Genomic DNA, 12,288 nt, shown 5'->3' on the forward strand with positions numbered 1-12,288 from the left:
TGTAACCGTGTTATATCTTGGAATCACGTTTAGAAAAAATGAAAATTATGTATGAGTAGTGGGTGCCATTACTGTTGGGTTGTGGATTAATATCGTTTGATAGTTTGTATCATATGCATGTTGATAAGTTGAATTAAATGTTGTGAAACATGTCAATTTGAAGGATATTTGGCCAACAATGGCAACGGTCAATTCAAAAAAAGAAAAAATGGCCACGGCCTAATTTCTGAAAATTTTCTAAATCTGAACCGATGATTGCTTTGTTGGTCAGGAAAGGCTCAGATAGCCTAGTGGAAAGTTGGTCGGCAATACTTGTACTGTCATATTGTGGGTCGGCATTCCATGTTGGTTGGGAAAAATAACGTTGGTCGGGAAAGTTTATGAATGGTTGACGGACGGTTGGTCGGCAAAGGTATGTCGGTCCGGAAAGCCCTTTGCCGACCGGACATACGGTGACCGACCATGTCGGTCGGCAGAACTGATCCCCGACCAACTTTCTGTCACTGAAAGCGGCTTTCCCGACCAATTTATCTGTTGGGGATGTAGTGCTGTGGTGTAGTGTGTGTTTCACATCTCGTTACTTCGGAAATGTTTGGAAGTTCCGGAGAAGACGGAAGTGTTCAAGAACATCGATCACAGATCGGTGGATATCAACAAGGACTTGACCTATCGTGAAGTACCCATTCGCATCCTGGAAGAAGCTTTCAGAACCACCCGCACTAGAAGTATCAAGTTCCTGAAGATTCAGTGGAGTAATCATACTGAAGAGGAAGCCACTTGGGAGCGAGAAGAAGATATGAAGAAGGAATTCCCAGATCTCTTTAGTACCTAGTTTTCTTTAAGATCTCGGGATGAGATCTTTTGTAAGGGGGAAGGGTTTGTAACATCCCAAATTTCAAATCAATAAGAAAACGAGTTTCCAATAGTCAAAAATTAGAACTAACAAAAACTTTTATTTAAATATGGTGCTATGCTTAGTGTTGCATATGTGCATAGTGATCATGCATGAATAAATTGATGTTTCCATGATGATTTGTTGAGTGCTTATTAAAGATGCTTAAACCCTAGGACATGATCATGGAACCCAAAAAGAGATAAAGAAAAGAAATGGAAAAAAATACAAATCATCACCCACATACACTTATGGCCATTTTTGAAAATCCTCAACCAAGGCCATAATGACTTGTGCCAATGCTTGGGAAACATCAATAGACCAATAACAAACACATTTTCATCAAAGAAACACAAATCAAAGCAAAGGAAAATTCAAATTCAAGCTACATATGATAATGGTCAAATCTGCCACTATTAATATGTTACTCACTTTGAGCCCTTGTATTAAGCAAATCTTAAACCTAACCCTTGATACGCGTACATCACGCGTCCGTTGGGAACCCCAAGAGGAAGGTGTGATGCGTACAGCGGCAAGTTTCCCTCAGTAAGAAACCAAGGTTTATCGAACCAGTGGGAGCCAAGAAGCACGTTGAAGGTTGATGGCGGCGGAGTGTAGTGCGGCGCAACACCAGGGATTCCGGTGCCAACGTGGAACCTGCACAACACAACCAAATTACTTTGCCCCAACGTGACAGTGAGGTTGTTAATCTCACCGGCTTGCTATGACAAAGGATTAGATGTATAGTGTGGATGATGATGTTTGCAGAGAACAGTAGAACAAGTATTGCAGTAGATTGTATTCGATGTAAAGAATGGACCGGGGTCCACAGTTCACTAGTGGTGTCTCTCCCATAAGAAATAGCATGTTGGGTGAACAAATTACAGTTGGGCAATTGACAAATAAAGATGGCATGACAATGCACATACATGTTATGATGAGTAGTGTGAAATTCAATTGGGCATTACGACAAAGTACATAGACCGCTATCCAGCATGCATCTATGCCTAAAAAGTCCACCTTCAGGTTATCATCCGAACCCCTTCCAGTATTAAGTTGCAAACAACAGACAATTGCATTAAGTATGGTGCGTAATGTAATCAACACAAATATCCTTAGACATAGCATTGATGTTTTATCCCTAGTGGCAACAGCACATCCACAACCTTAGAACTTTCTCACATCGTCCTGCATTTAATGGAGGCATGAACCCACTATCGAGCATAAATACTCCCTCTTGGAGTTACAAGTAACGACTTGGCCAGAGCCTCTACTAATAACGGAGAGCATGCAAGATCATAAACAACACATAGATGATAAATTGATAATCAACATAACATAGCATTCCATATTCATCGGATCCCAACAAACGCAACATGTAGCATTACAAATAGATGATCTTGATCATGTTAGGCAGCTCACAAGATCCAACAATGATAGCACAATGAGGAGAAGACAACCATCTAGCTACTGCTATGGACCCATAGTCCAGGGGTGAACTACTCACACATCAGTCCGGAGGCGACCATGGCGGTGAAGAGTCCTCCAGGAGATGATTCCCCTCTCCGGCAGGGTGCAGGAGGCGATCTCTTGAATCCCCCGAGATGGGATTGGCGGCGGCGGCGTCTCTGGAAGGTTTTCCGTATCGTGGCTCTCGGTACTGGAGTTATTACCAACGAAGGCTTCTTATAGGCGGAAGGGTAGGTTTAGGGGCGATGCGAGGGGCCCACACAACAGGGCCGCGCGGCCAGGGGTGGGCCGCGCCGCCCTGGCGTGTTGCCGCCTCGTCGCCCCACTTCGTTTCCCTCTCGGTCTTCTGGAAGTTTCGTGGAAAAATATGATCCTGGGCGTTGATTTCGTCCAATTCCGAGAATATTTCCTTACTAGGATTTCTGAAACCAAAAACAGCAGAAAACAACAACTGGCTCTTCTGCATCTTGTTAATAGGTTAGTGCCAGAAAATGCATAAATATGACATAAAGTATGTATAAAATATGTGTGTATCATCATAAAACAAGCATGGAACATAAGAAATTATCGATACGTTGGAGACGTATCAGCATCCCCAAGCTTAGTTCCTACTCGTCCCGAGTAGGTAAACGATAACAAAGATAATTTCTGAAGTGACATGCTATCATAATCTTGATCAATACTATTGTAAGCACATGTAATGAATGCAGCAATTCGAAGCAATGGTAAAGACAATGGTTAAACAACTGAATCATATAGCAAAGACTTTTCATGAATAGTACTTTCAAGACAAGCATCAATAAGCCTCGCATAAGAGTTAACTCATAAAGCAATAGATTCTAAATAAAGGCATTGAAGCAACACAAAGGAAGATTAAGTTTCAGCGGTTGCTTTCAACTTGTAACATGTATATCTCATGGATATTGTCAACATAAAGTAATATGATGAATGCAAATATGCAAGTATGTAAGAATCAATGCACAGTTAACACAAGTGTTTGCTTCTAAGATGGAAGGAAGTGGGTAAACTGATTCAACATAAAAGTAGAAGAATGGCCCTTCGAAGAGGGAAGCATGGATTGCTATATTTGTGCTAGAGCTTTTATTTTGAAAACAAGAAAGAGAGCATAAAAGTAAAGTTTTGAGAGGTGTTTGTTGTTGTCAACGAATGGTAGTGGGTACTCTAACCCCCTTGCCAGACAGACCTTCAAAGAGCGGCTCCCATGAAAGATTTTTATTTTTGGGTGGCACTCCTTCCAACATTGCTTTCACAAACCATGGCTAACCGAATCCTCGGGTGCCTTCCAACAATCTCATACCATGAAGGAGTGCCTTTTATTTTAGTTTTTATTTAGGTGACACTCCTCCCCACCTTTGCTTTCTCAAGCCATGGCTAACCGAATCCTCGGGTGCCGTCCAACAATCACATACCATGGAGGAGTGTTTTTTTTGTAAAATTATGAAAGTTAATTAGTTGGGGCTGGGAACCCCATTGCCAGCTCTTTTTGCAAAATTATTGGATAAGCGGATGAAGCCACTAGTCCATTGGTGAAAGTTGCCCAACAAGATTGAAAGATAAACACCACATACTTCCTCATGAGCTATAAAACATTGACACAAATAAGAGGTAATAACTTTTGAAGTGTTTAAAGATAGCACTCAAGCAATTTACTTTGGAATGGCAGAGAAATACCATGTAGTAGGTAGGTATGGTGGACACAAATGGCATAGTTTTTGGCTCAAGGATTTTGGATGCACGAGAAGTAATCCCTCTCAATACAAGGCTTAGGCTAGCAAGGTTATTTGAAGCAAACACAAGTATGAACCGGTACAGCAAAGCTCACATAAAAACATATTGCAAGCATTATAAGACTCTACACTGTCTTCCTTGTTGTTCAAACCCTTACTAGAAAATATCTAGACCTTAGAGAGACCAATCATGCAAACCAAATTTTAGCAAGCTCTATGTATTTCTTCACTAATAGGTGCAAAGTATATGATGCAAGAGCTTAAACATGATCCATATGAGCACAACAATTGCCAAGTATCAAATTATTCAAGACATTATACCAATTACCACATGTAGCATTTTCTGTTTCCAACCATATAACAATTAACGAAGCAGTTTCAACCTTCGCCATGAACATTATGAGTAAAGCTAAGGACATATTTGTCCATATGCAACAACGGAGCGTGTCTCTCTCCCATACAATGAATGCTAGGATCCAACTTTATTCAAACAAAACAAAAACAAAAGCAAACAGACGCTCCAAGTAAAGCACATAAGATGTGATGGAATAAAAATATAGTTTCACTAGAGGAAGCTGATAATGTTGTCGATGAAGAAGGGGATGCCTTGGGCATCCCCAAGCTTAGATGCTTGAGTATTCTTGAAATTTGCAGGGATGAACCACGGGGGCATCCCCAAGCTTAGATCTTTCACTCTCCTTGATCATATTGTATCATCATCCTCTCTTGATCCTTGAAAACTTCCTCCACACCAAACTCAAAACAACTCATTAGAGGGTTAGTGCATAATCAAAATTCACATGTTCAGAGGTGACATAATCATTCTTAACACTTCTGGACATTGCACAAAGCTACTGAAAGTTAATGGAATAAAGAAATCCATCAAACATAGCAAAACCAGGCAATGCGAAATAAAAGGCAGAATCTGTCAAAACAGAACAGTCCGTAAAGACGAATTTTATAGGTGCACCAGACTTGCTCAAATGAAAATGCTCAAATTGAATGAAAGTTGCGTACATATCTGAGGATTACTCACGTAAATTGGCAGATTTTTCTGAGTTACCTACAGAGAATAACACTCAAATTCGTGACAGCAAGAAATCTGTTTCTGCGCAGTAATCCAAATCTAGTATGAACCTTACTATCAAAGACTTTACTTGGCACAACAATGCAATAAAATAAAGATAAGGAGAGGTTGCTACAGTAGTAACAACTTCCAAGACTCAAATATGAAACAAAAGTGCAGAAGTAAAATAATGAGTTGTCTCCCATAAGCACTTTTTTTAACGCCTTTCAGCTAGGCGCAGAAAGTGTGTATCAAGTGTTATCAAAAGATGATGCATCAACAGCGGGGTTTGAAGTTTTCTCAACTATGCATTGTATCTTATCTATGTAAGTTTCATAGGCTCCTTTTTCATTACTCTTAGGCTTGCTATTCTCATCAAACAAATTTTCAGGAATAATCCAATCATAATTCTTTTCTAGTGCCTCGCACATTCCTAAGAGCTTGCAAGGTATTGATGTTTTAATATCCCCCTCATAATTAACTTGATTAGTGTACTTTTGTCTATCCTTTTCCATCTTTTCGAGGATACTAATAAAGTTGGTATAAGAGCCAAGCATATTATATTTAGTAAAGACTTTTCTAGCTTCTCTTGCTATACCACCAAATTCTTTAAGAAGGGTTTCTAATACAAAATCTTTCTTTTCTCCTTCTTCCATATCACAGAGTGTAAGAAACATATGTTGAATCACGGGATTGAGATTAACAAATCTAGCTTCTAACGCGTGTACTAAAGAAGCAACAGCAATTTCATAAGTAGGAGCAAGTTCTACCAAGTGTCTATCTTCAAAATCTTCAACCGTACTAATATGAGTGAAAAAATCGTCTATATTATCTTTTCCAATGATAGACCCTCGTCCTACCGGTACATCTTTAAGATTAAACTTAGGAGGAAACATGATGAAATAAGTAAAGTAAATGCAAGTAACTATTTTTTGTGTTTTTAATATGGAGAACGCAAACAAGATAATAAATAAAGTAAAGCTAGTAACTAATTTTTTTTGTATTTTGATATAGTGCAGCAAACAAAGAAGTAAATAAAAGTAAAGCAAGACAAAAACAAAGTAAAGAGATTGGAAGTGGAGACTCCCCTTGCAGTGTGTCTTGATCTCCTAGGCAACGGCGCCAGAAAAATGTGCTTGATACGCGTACAGCACGCGTCCGTTGGGAACCCCAAGAGGAAGGTGTGATGCGTACAGCGGCAAGTTTCCCTCAGTAAGAAACCAAGGTTTATCGAACCAGTAGGAGCCAAGAAGCACGTTGAAGGCTGATGGCGGCGGAGTGTAGTGCGGCGCAACACCAGGGATTCCGGCGCCAACGTGGAACCTGCCACAACAAAACCAAATTACTTTGCCCCAACGTGACAGTGAGGTTGTCAATCTCACCGGCTTGCTGTAACAAAGGATTAGATGTATAGTGTGGATGATGATGTTTGCAGAGAACAGTAGAACAAGTATTGCAGTAGATTGTATTCGATGTAAAGAATGGACCGGGGTCCACAGTTCACTAGTGGTGTCTCTCCCATAAGAAATAGCATGTTGGGTGAACAAATTACAGTTGGGCAATTGACAAATAAAGATGGCATAACAATGCACATACATGTTATGATGAGTAGTGTGAAATTCAATTGGGCATTACGACAAAGTACATAGACCGCTATCCAGCATGCATCTATGCCTAAAAAGTCCACCTTCAGGTTATCATCCGAACCCCTTTCAGTATTAAGTTGCAAACAACAGACAATTGCATTAAGTATGGTGCGTAATGTAATCAACACAAATATCCTTAGACATAGCATTGATGGTTTATCCCTAGTGGCAACAGCACATCCACAACCTTAGAACTTTCTGCCACTGTCCCAGATTTAATGGAGGCATGAACCCACTATCGAGCATAAATACTCCCTCTTGGAGTTACAAGTAACGACTTGGCCAGAGCCTCTACTAATAATGGAGAGCATGCAAGATCATAAACAACACATAGATGATAAATTGATAATCAACATAACATAGCATTCCATATTCATCGGATCCCAACAAATGCAGCATGTAGCATTACAAATAGATGATCTTGATCATGTTAGGCAGCTCACAAGATCCGACGATGATAGCACAATGAGGAGAAGACAACCATCTAGCTACTGCTATGGACCCATAGTCCAGGGGTGAACTACTCACACATCACTCCGGAGGCTACCGTGGCGGTGAAGAGTCCTCCGGGAGATGATTCCCCTCTCCGGCAGGGTGCAGGAGGCGATCTCTTGAATCCCCCGAGATGGGATTGGCGGCGGCGTCTCTGGAAGGTTTTCCGTATCGTGGCTCTCGGTACTGGAGTTATTATCGACGAAGGCTTCTTATAGGCGGAAGGGTAGGTTTAGGGGCGACGCGAGGGGCCCACACAATAGGGCCGTGCGGCCAGGGGGTGGGCCACGCCGCCCTGGCGTGTCGCCGCCTCGTCGCCCCACTTCGTTTCCCTTTCGGTCTTCTGGAAGCTTCGTGGAAAAATAAGATCCTGGGCGTTGATTTCATCCAATTCCGAGAATATTTCCTTACTAGGATTTCTGAAACCAAAAACAGCAGAAAACAGCAACTGGCTCTTCGGCATCTTGTTAATAGGTTAGTGCCGGAAAATGCATAAATATGACATAAAGTATGTATAAAACATGTGTGTATCATCATAAAACAAGCATGGAACATAAGAAATTATCGATACGTTGGAGACGTATCAACCCTCCCAACTCTTTCCACCTCATCCTAGAGCCCATCAAGGTGAACAATTTTTGTGTTGACCAACATGGTTGACTCTGCCTCAATTGCTCAATATAAGATTGACAAGTGGCAACTTTGAAACAAAAAGTAGATCATCTACATTTTTGAATTTCACAAATCAACTCAACTTTGCACACCACCACCACCATTGTGTGCCAAATATTAATTGAATCCACTCCACCAAAAATCTCCACAAAATTTGAAAATTCACTTCTTGCGGCCATATCATCGAACACCTGGCAGGCATCAAACTGAATTACTCACACACCCTTTTATCCAACAGTTTCTTGACTAAACCCGATTTGATTTGTGATGATCATTGTACTTCTATGACTCCTGTACCAAACCAAGTACTAGCCTGTGGTGATTAAAGCTGGGGGAGAGGCAGAACACGGCCATGCCGTGCACCGTGCCCACCTCCATGCCACCTCCCCTCTCAGCCTTCTCCTCTCTCTTTAATCATGTCCAGCAGCTTACCCATGCACCACTGAGCAGGACCACACCAGCCATTGGCCACGGAGAGGCTCGCCATGGCCAGAAAAGTGCGCGCCCAGTACGCCCAGTCTTGCCAGGCGTGCGCGCTCACCGCGCTCTGGACGTGCCAGAGCGACAGCAAGACCCATCGCCTCCGTCCTCCCCTACGCCTCTCCCTCTGCATCGAGCATCGCCACCTCTCCAGCTAGCCCGTAGACATGCTCGAATGCACGCGGAGACACTGTCTCCGTCATCCCCTTCCAAACTTTGCCGCCGGTACAGCCGCAGACCTTGCATCATCCCGAGCCGCCCCATCTCGCTTTCGCCGCGCCAGCTAGCACGCGAGCATCGCCATGATGCTAGCTACCTCGTGTCGTCCTTACCTTGCCTCTTCGCGCACCAGAGAAAGCGCCATGATCGACCTTCACAGGCACCCGCAGCACCCCTCCGCTTCTATAAATAGAGCACTCCCACTCCTCATTTCTCCACACCATCTCACTCTCCTCTCATCCCTGCTTCTCCTCGATCACTTACCTAGCCACATTATCGCCGGAGCAGCGCCAATTTGATGCCGGAGCACCGCCAGTACCCGCAGCACATCACCGTTGATTGGAGCCACCTCGAGCGAAGCCGCTTGTACCTGGAGCCTCGCCGTCCACGCCAACGTTGCTGCGCACCTCGCCGACGATCGCCGGAGCACCGGTAGGCCCTCCGATCCCCTTGCCTTGCTGCCAGAACTGCAGGATCTCGTTGGAGACGACGATGATCGCCAGCCGCACGATCCCCTTCTAATCCTACGCCTCATTTTGCTCATACCGTTTCGCCCTTTAAGTGTCGCTGACAGCGGGCCCCACTGTCAGGCAGCCCACTAACGCGCGACGTGCAGCTGGGCTGGCCCAAGTCTTTTTCTCTCTGTGGCCCAACTTCGTTTCCCACGCAGGCCCACTAGTTTGAATTCGGATTAAATCAATTTTGTCAAATTCAATATTGGTACTATTTCCAAAATTGAATAGAATCAAATCCACTGAACCAAATTTTATGAATTTTATATATTTGGAAAGCTTAGGAAATTATCTAAATACCTACACTGGTTCCAACCGTAGATGTGTTGTAGAATTAAAGTAGCAATATTAACAAGGCATAGCCTTTTTCAAATTCAAACATTTATTTAAAATCAACCATAAATGATTTTGAGTTGATTCCAACTCTCATAAATCACTTTTCAAATAGTCTACATGATTATGTAATAATATAGCCTAGTGTTTACTATGATCATGGCTAGATCAAAATAATGGCTATGGAGCCATATCTAGTCCATTTAAATTATCTCAAATAATTTATTTAAATAGTATGAGGGTTACTCTCTCATTTAAATCATTGTCTTAAGTAATCCAATATGAGGTAATGACCTTAGTCTATAGCACCTCATCTTTAATTACTTAATGATATTAAATTGTTCCATAGTAGTATTTAAATTGCATGAGATGAAGTATCTCATTTAAATCATTTTCCCCAATTAGTAACTATGAAGTGTTGACCTTGGTCAACACATACTCATACCTTATTATTGTAGGAGATTAAATCTTGATAAGATTCAATGAAAGGAAATTACTCCTCAAAGAAAATAAATAGAAACCCTAAGAAATATTTCAATGAGAGGAAACTATTTTCTTAGAAGCAAACCAAACCAACCAACATGTGAATAAGGATGTGATGCTAGAATAGCTTGTGTGAATCATTTGTGTGCTTAGTCTAGCAATTAAGGATTGTTTGGTGATTGTATACCTCGTATCCGTTTATAGACGCTAGTACCGAGGAATACCAGGAGGAGGAGGTCTACGAGGAACAAGAAGAAAACTTTGATCAATATACCACTCAAGGAAAGCTATACTCTTGCAAGTTCCCAAGTGCAAAGCTTTAATAGAGCAAGGCACCATTACACTTCTAATTTTGTTTAAGGATCCAATCCCAATTTTTTATTCTTGCAAGCTTTACTTTATTTATCAAAGCTTACTTTATAGTTAACTTTGGTCTAAGTTTGGAGTGTTACAAGAACATCCAAAGTAGCCTAGAGAAATACAAGTTAGATTAGCACCCCTCATGACTAGTTGCTAGTGCTAAACTAAAAATGACTACTCTAGATGGGAACAGGTGAAAACCAATGACTTTAAAAACCTTGGAATGATGAGTCATTCTATTGAAAGATTTTGAAGTTGAATATGACATGAATGACTTGGTGGCTTTGACAAAACCTGATGATTGGGTTCAGATGCGATACCATTCCAGTTTTTGAGTACCCCCACAATACCTGATTATGGGTAAGGCTTAACTAGAAACTTATGCACTTTAGTATGGGTTCCCTCTAAACAAGCGTCATAGAGGTTATGCTGAGGCTGCCTCCGTTGAAAGTGAAATGACGTGAAATGAGGTGAATGTACGACCCAACCCCTGTGCAGTTCCCAGGGTAACAGTTGGCTATCACCGGGAGGCCAAACTCATGGGGAGAGGTGCCTATACTAGAGTTTGTAAGTGAAAGGTTATGGTTGATGATCCGCATACTGAGTATGATTATTCAGGGCTATCCCTGACGGATGTAATCAAAAGTTGTGGCACAAGTGTGCAACCTCTGCAGAGTGTAAAACTATTCGAATAGCCGTGTCCATGGTTACGGACGATTGGAAAGGCCATACTGTTCCGTTGTCAGATGTTTCTAAAATATTTGGTGAAGTGAATGGTGATTTGACTTGAAAACAACATGGTTGTGGGAATGACACTAATGTTCCCAATTGAGTTAAGTTAGGCAAATGTGGAGTCTTCACGTATAGTGGTTTATGAAATAAAATTGGCTTTATGCAAATAAACATATAGCTTAGCACCCCCTTAATAAAATTGATAGTACTTACACTAGTATTAGTTTGCGAGTACTTTAAAAGTACTCATGGCTGTGTCCCTGGCTATTCAAATGGCCAGACTATGAAGAGGAGCAACAGTATCCGGATGACGGACAGCAGGACGTCTACGATAATTAGGATCATCTCCTAACATCAAGCGTTGCCTGTGGATTAGATGGATTACTACTACTTCGCTTCCGCTATGTATTGTGTTTGTTGATCATTAGATCAACTATTGTTGTAAGTGTGGATCATGTGATCTATTGTTGTAATAGGACTATGGTTTGTAATGAATGATGACTCTACGATATCAACTGTATGTCTCGCAAAAACAATCGTCCTGGGATTGCGATGTATGGCATAATAGGCATCTGGACTTAAAAATCCGGGTGTTGACATCGCCGATGAGGGGAACCGGCGCATGATGGTTATTTGCGTCACAACGACTTGGGTCGGGCGGGCTCTGGGCCAGCACAAATCTGTCATGGATCCGTGATAGCCAAATCTAACTGTCAGCCCAGCCATCTGTGACGCGAGGTTCGCCACGGCCTTCCAAACCATCAGTATGAGGTCTCCGTGATGGTTTTGGCACATTCGCTGACGAACTAAAATCATTATGGACTTGCGAGTTGTTTGTAGTGTGTGCATGTGGCAATATCCACATAGCTGACCAGAACGAAGGTGCCCCAGGCCACGGAAAGGCCGACCTCCACGACCAGGTGGTGTGGGCAAGAGCGGAGGAGCCCCGAAGGGAGTTGGCACTGGTGCAGTAGGACCTCGAGTAGCAAGGACAGAGGGGACCCCAAGCAGACCAGCACCACGCAAACGAGTCTCCTCAGCCCAGAGCTCAATCAACACCTCTAAGATAGGAACACGGCCCCGAGCAAACAGCTGAGAACTGTGTAGTACACCAATGGCTAATTTGACCCAACAACCATTTATATCGATTGGGTCCTTTCCTTTCATCTCTTGCCTTGTTTGT

The sequence above is a fragment of the Lolium perenne genome, chromosome 6 (assembly GCF_019359855.2).
Source record: "Lolium perenne isolate Kyuss_39 chromosome 6, Kyuss_2.0, whole genome shotgun sequence".
NCBI lineage: Eukaryota > Viridiplantae > Streptophyta > Magnoliopsida > Poales > Poaceae > Lolium > Lolium perenne.